The sequence below is a fragment of the Eptatretus burgeri genome, chromosome 16, assembly GCF_056783735.1.
Source record: "Eptatretus burgeri isolate ZD-2024b chromosome 16, Ebu_testis_v1, whole genome shotgun sequence".
Taxonomy (NCBI): domain Eukaryota; kingdom Metazoa; phylum Chordata; class Myxini; order Myxiniformes; family Myxinidae; genus Eptatretus; species Eptatretus burgeri.
Window position 1 is genome coordinate 45042368 of NC_140976.1, and position 7500 is coordinate 45049867.

Sequence of the window (7500 nt, forward strand, 5' to 3'; positions counted from 1 at the left end):
CCGGTCTCGTGGGCCTGACCGCTCCTTCAGGTCACGCGCGCATATTGGCCTACAGGCCCGTCTGCCCCCTTGTCTATGAGGGTGGCTTCTTTCCTTTGCTTTTGAGTAAATGTGTAAAGTAGAAAAGGCGACGTCTGTAAAGTAGAACTGTATATGTGTTGCCGTGTGTACGCGTATTCAGTAGTAACTCTGCGTCATTGTTTGTCTTGTTTCAACTGCTACATGTGCATTTTGACTGTTTGGCTGTATATGTGTGCTTTCCGTGTGTCGCGTAATAAAAGTGCATTGTGTGAACTGTTTTCCTGTTTCGCTTCGTCTCCTTCCTTTTAATTGACCCTCCATCCTGCTTCATGTAAAGGGTTCGTAGTGGGCTCAATACGCCCGATAATTATTAATCGGAACCGTCGAGGCCGACGATAACACCGCTCGGTTATCACTGTAGCACGGAACGGACCTCTTAAGCGGTTCGTGTCCGGAGTCGGCCTGTGGCGTGGTGCGATCACTCGGTCGACCATTCGCGCAGGTACTTAGGTAGATCGAATTTGGCAAGCAACCCTATCCTGCACGGGTGGGCAATTGGCACGATCGTGGTGAGGTTAAACCCCCACCCGTGACTAGCTCCCGGCGTTGGTCCGAGAGGGTCACGACTGAATTGTCCGTCCGCTGGGTAACGTGCCGCGATTCGAGTCACGTGGCCGTCCGCACGCTGGCGGGCGCGAATTCGCAACAATATGCATATATATATATATATATATATATATATATATATATATATATATATATATATATATATATATATTGTTGCAGAAATATCCCTTAGTGTGTTATTAAATATAGGATTAGCCCAGATCCCCCATTAAATGCATGTTTAGCCAGGTTGTTCGGTAAATGGATGCTACATGTGTGTCGGAAGGTGTAAGAGGCTGTTCATTGTTTGTATATTGATGTGGACCGAGAGGTTCTTCTTCTTCCTTCCTCTCTCCGGACAATCGTCCCCGCCCAGTGCTGGGAGGGGGAGTGGCCTTGAGAAGGAAGTGAAACTGAAGGGAGGAGCCAGTCGGCTTGGAGGCGAGGCGAGAGAGCACCGAGAAAGAGGAAGAGAAACTGAAGGGAGGAGCCAGTCGGTTTCGAGGCGAGCGTACGCCGGGAGAAGGTGGTGAAACTGGGAGTGCCGAGGTGGCGCCGATCGGCTGTACACGGGACGGCTGTGTCTGTTTTTGTGAGGAGCGAGCCAAAAGAAAGGCAGGGAAGGGAGCATTAGGTCTGTCTGCCATCAGCTGGATGAGAAACGACGAGTGGGAGTCAGCGATCGACTTTTATGGGGATAGAAGGACATCTACAGGTTCATCCGGAGTCCAGTGACGGAGCCTCTGACTGTCCCTACTCACCTCACGACTCGACGACGTCTTGGAATCCCATGGACCCAGCCTGCGGAGCCCAACACCTCGATTTGGCCTTGTCTGGTTAACAGGCCAGGCCTGGACTTATATGCTGGACCTTGTGAAAAGCCAGCTGGAGCATACCACCGTGGATCTTTCGCTCTGGTGCAGTCGACCTCGCGGGGTCTGAACGCGCCGAGGCTGTGTGCGTGAGGGCTGCGACACATGGACGAGCGCCATTTTGCCACGCGGCGTGCCCGAGCTTGGGGCTCGAATCCGTGGACATCGTCTTGTCACGAGCTACATTCGTGCTTTTGACACTTTCCTCTCGTCCATGAAACATCACCAAGTACTCTGTGTCTTGTCTGCATGCTGTCCATGTCTTGTCTGCATGTTGTTTAAGAGTATGTCGTTAGGGTCCCCTTCGAAACCTGTAATCCGTAGTTCCCTATTTAAGAACAGGTTATAGATTAATTACAACATTGTCGTGAATGCTTTGCTTGTGTCATGTTCCCCATTGTCCCCAATAAATCTGGCTGATTCGTATGAAGTTGCCACTTTGAATTAATTCGTGCCGCGCCGAGGAACGATCTGCTCGATTTGGATATAAAAACCAAAATGGTTACAGACTGGCAGAATTCGCTCAGTATCTGACAAAACCAGTCTCTAAGCGGGGTCTATTTCCCCAACTGGTAAGGTCCAGGGGTATGTTGGTATCGCGATTCAAGACACGTGACCCAAGGCCTGTGCCGAACCAGCCGGCGTTATAACCCCGGAGACGGCGGTAGTTCGGGTGGCACCGAATCTGTAACATTTGGCTGTCGAGAGGAGGGTGCGAAAACCCAAACTGGTTACGAACAGTGATTGACCTCATCGTCCGAATCCCGCCACCGCTGAATCCTCAACACCAGTAGTCAGGAGTGGGACATTTGGACCTGTGGTGCATTTCGCACGCCGAACATTGTTTACGAGAGGCGCGAAAAAAAAAAAGAAAAGAAACGGTCTAAATTTGCTCTGATTTTATTTTGAGCGGATCGGGTGTAAAACTTCAAAATTATAAAGAAAAATGGAGTCGCAAAATGGCGGCGCGGCTCCACCTCAGCACGACACGAAGCGGGAGTGGGCTAATAATAGCGCAACGAACGACACAACACGAGGCGGGGGCTCCCACCCACCGGTTCGAACCACGTGGTCCCGGCATGCGCCATGGCGAACGAGGCAGGACAACTACGTGTACATTGGCAAGCTTCAGGCACGATTGGGGGATGCCTTGGAACAGGTGAGGCGTTATGAGAATTATATAAAGGAGTTACAAATTAAATTGGATGAGGCACAACGGCACGCAGACAAGGTTCAGGAAAATTATGTGTATGGGGGGTTACAACAATTGGCCGAGGAATGGGAACAAATTCGGTGGCTGAAAGAGGACTAAGCCAACAGAGTCGACAAACTATGTGGAGAAAAGAATAAAGTAGTGTTGTTTACCCGTGAGTTGGAATATGAGAAAAGCGAATTGAACAAAAGAATAGAGGAGGAGCAAATTAGTAACTCCCAGGATAGGGAGAACTTGGAAAAAAAAGCTAGAAAAGGAAAAATGTGAACACTATTTGGAACTGAAACAACTGAAGGAAGGGTTTACCCGAAGGTTGGAACATGAGAAGAGCGAACTGAACAAAAGAATAAAGGAGAAGCATATTAGTAATTCTCGGGATAGGAAGAACTTGGAGGAAGAATGGAAAATAAAGCTGGAAAAGGAAAAACGGGAACACGATTTGGAATCGGAACAACTGAAGAAAGAGGTAAGAGCAGGCAATCAGAGAAGAGAAAGCTTAGAAGGGAAGATAAAAAGAGGAGAGAAACATCTGGAACAACTAAAGGGATACGGTAAGAGAATGGATGAATTGAGGGAGGAAGCATGCAAAGGAGGTGTGGAGATGAGCAAGGAATACGGTAAGAGAATGGACGAATTGAGGGAGGAAGCATGCAAAAGAGGTGCGGAGATGAGAAAGGAATTAGAAAAAAAAGCTTCTGAGTTACAGAAACACCAAAACAGAGAGAGGGTATTACAAGATGAGCTGAGGATGTTAAGAGAGGAAAGAAAGAGAACGGAGAAGGAAACGTTAATGAACCACACTGTGCAGATAGAACAGTTAGAAGCCAAGTCAAGATTAAAGAATGAAATGGATGAAAGAGTTGTGAAAGAACAACGAATGAAGCAGGAAAGGGAAATCAAAAAATTGGAGAAAGAAGAACAAGAGAGACAGTGGGATAGGAAACAAAAAGAACATGAATTTGAAATTGACCAACTAAAGGAGAGAGCAAGGTTGGAGTATGCGGAGATAGTGAAAGAACAAGGAATGAAGCAGGAAAGGGAAATCAACCAATTGAAGGAAACAAAGAGATTGGAGAATGAGGAACATGAGAAACAGTGGGAGAGGAAACAAAAAGAGTCTGAATTCGAAATTGACTAGCTAAAGGAGAGAGCAAGGTTGGAGTATGTGGAGATAGTGAAAGAACAAGGAATGAAGCAGGAAAGGGAAATCAACCAATTGAGCTAAACGACGAGATTGGAGAATGAAGAACATGAGAGACGGTGGGATAGAAAACAAAAAGAAAACGAATTTGAAATTGACAAACTAAAGGAGAGAGCAAGGTTGGAGTACGCGGAGATGGAAAAACTCCGGAAAGATAACGAACAACTCAAAAGGCTCGGAGAAGAAGAACAGCTCAAATGGAAAGGAAAATGGAGCCAGGAAGTAGAACAGCACAATGATATGGGATGTGTGATATCACAACAGGGAGTAATGTTAGTGGTGCGGGACTTGATTGACATCACTCGTCGGATGACACCACAATTAGAGCAAACCCTGGTGAAGGAGACATTGAAGGAGCATACGGGGTTGTTGACGAATGAAACACATTTTGAGCAGGTCCAGCATGTAGAGCTGACAGCCCCAGAGGAGTGTGGCGAACCGATGATGAGCAACCTGCTGGAGAGAAGCGACCGGACAGAGGTGACTGGAACGAAGCAGGTACGTGGGCACATGCATACATGGTGCGGACGATGAGCTTAAGGTAGAAATTGAATTTTATGTTCATGAAGAGACTCTGTCCGATGGGGTGCACGTATGCGTGACCCCTGAATGTGTGTGTGGAGTGCCTGTGAATGAATGCTGTGAGCCCACACTCCAGACTACAGCACCGCTATGTGCTGCCAAGGCCAAAATGTGTGTGGGTACTCAAGTGGCGTTCGGGAATGTAGTCCTGGAGTGCGAGGCGGTTGGTCAGTGCGCCGGCAAGGTTGAGGGTGTGGAATGTGAACACCTAACCTTGGAATGTGTGGAGCCTGCTGTGTGTGTGAGTCCTGAGCGTGGAATGAGTGGTGACGTAGGGAATAGTTTGAGGTGCAAGGGGAAATAGAAATACCACCAGGACAGAACTTGACACAGGGGACAAAAACCATAATGGACAACTCTGCATGGGTTCTTACAGAGTTAGAGGTGCTGCATCCAGGAGCAGGCTTTATAAATTGGATTTTAATTTCTCTATCAGCCTCACAGGAACTTTGGGGTGGAGCGCAGATGAGTAGAAAGTGGCACTGGCGTGTGTCACTTGGTCTTCAAACCTTTCTGAGCACACGAGGGGTTTGGCTAGCTGAGTGGGGTTTATCTGTCTTGAGGGAGTTATGGAGAAGAGGGGGAGGATGCTTCTCCGATGGGGGTTTACCTGATTTCCGTGAACCCTGGAGAAGAGGGGAAGGCCGCTCCCCCGATTGGGGTTTGCCTATCTTCCGCGAACCCTGGAGAAAAGGAGGGGGTAGACCACAACCCCCATGGAGGCGTGACCCCTTTGAGCCATGGCGGAAAGGTGCGGGGTCATGTAATGGGTACTGAGGGATTCGTTCCCCCACTCCCCTTCCAATGAGCCAAAGAAGCAGGTCATATTGGGATGTAAGAAATTTTGATTGAAAATTGTACTGAAAGTGATTGCAAATTGAGAGATGACAGAAGGCATAAGTGGCACAAGTGGATTTGGGTGATTATTGAAAAAAGAGTGGTGGAGACATTACAGGCAGAGCGTTAGACACACCTGAAACAAGTGGATGACAAAGAGTGCCTTGTTTGAGGAAAGACTGAAATGCCTGGTTGGAACCATGCAGAGGTTCTATGGGGCTGGTGAAGAGATTTTGATGTTTCGTTTAAATTGTTGGAAATAAACGATTAGGGCAGTATGGAGGAGGCCAGCGGACGACGGACATAGTGACACATTGCTAGGGGTTTGATAAAAAAAGTGTATCAGCTAAATTTGATGACCAAGTGGGATCCGAAGGACTGGTGTGTTTGTTTTCACATAAACGTGAAAGGTGTTGGATGGTGTTGTGGGCTGGGTGTGTGGCACTGTGGAATGAATGACTAAAGTGTTTGGGGTGAATGGCGTGATTGTGCAAATGAGGAGAGTGAGTGCGAACAACGTACCCTGTCGGTAGGAGTCACCTAACCAAGTTAGTGTAGGTTAGGGGGACTTAGAGGATTTGACATGGATTCTGGCTGCTGTTCCATTGTGCAGGCGAACTGCGAGGGGTAGGTGCAGGCCAAGGTATGGTGGTACTGGCTGGGAGTGTGACATTGTATTGGAAGTTGGTGAGTCGGGAAATAGGGCACCAGGGCTCTGGGGGTTCCTGGCAGGTGAAGGCTGTCGGAGGTGCCAAGAGAGCACGGTAGGTTCAGTGCCAGGAGAGCACGGTAGGTTCAGTGCCAGGAGAGCACAGTAGGTTCAGTGCCAGGAGAGCACGGTATAGGTGCTATGAGAGCACAGTATGGATGATATGAGAGCACAGTGTGAGTGCTAGGAGGGCACACTATGGGGGCTAGGTAGAGCCACCCCTTAGTTAGGAGCGCCAGAAGCACGCTCAGGTGAACCCCGAGGTCGCCGGGTGTCCTCCACCCCCGAATGGAGGCAGGCAAAGAGGCCTAGTAGTAGTCACACTCCCCAGCCAACGAGTTATGCCTGGCACCACCAAATAGAAAAAGACAAATAAGAGCCTTGCCCAGGTTTAAAAGAATGGAACAATGTGCCAGGTCGGGAAAATGGGTCATTAGGATCATTATAGCCATAGCAGGGTTTGGTTCATTGTTTAGAGCTAAAAGTAAATGGTTAGGTTCAATGGACTCTCCTCCGCACCATTCATGTGTGTCACCTGGTACGAGTAGTGTTGATGGGGAAATTTGTTCGCAAGGGCCAGGCTAGGTCACCCTCTCCAAGTGCCAGAGAGGCCACCAGTATGTCATGAGCACACACCCACGAAGATAACGTTTGAGTAATAAACACACCATCCCGTCTGTAAAGAAAAAAAAGAGGAAAGAAGAAAAAAAAAGAGAACTTAACCAAAACAAGTCAGGCAAGGGAGGTTAGTACAAGGGAGGTTAGTTAAGGGTACACTCCATCTCACCTGGTCTGAGGTCATCACACCCATTTGCGTCCTCAAGAACACCTCCAAACTGCATTTGCTTATCTTTGATATCACCGTGCCACCATTGCTGTGTCACCTGCTGTCCAATGCAGGGCTTGTTGCCTGCTGCTGCTTGTGAGTAGGCCATATGGGCCGAAGCATTTTGTGGGCCATTGAGGCCAAAGTGCTTTTGTGGGCCGTTACGGCCGAAGATTCATGCCATTTTGTGGGCTCAGTGGGCCGAAGAATTCTTTGTGAAATTAGGCCACTGGGCCAACTGAACTCACCTGGTGAGAGGCCAATAAGGCCTCAAAGTGAGGAAACCCTCAGGGGTGAATGGACAATACTGCCGGGAGGGGGCATGAAGGAGCGAACACGTGAAAGAACTTTGAACCTTTGAATGTTCTGCTCCTATGCAAATGTTGGTGTTAAAAGTAAAATCGAATGCCCTCCCGTTCAAATCCATAATTAGAAAGTTAAGTAGTGTGCATAGAGTGTGAATTTGTTTGTTAGATTGGTGACCTGACAAACTAGGATAGGGACATGCCAATCTTACCGTGACACTTTGGTTTTTGGAGTTAAGTGCTTCCCATGTTGTGGGTTAGAGTAAATGGGAGATCTGTGCTGTACGTTAGACAGGGCCATTACCGTGGGCTGCCCCAGATGGAGGCT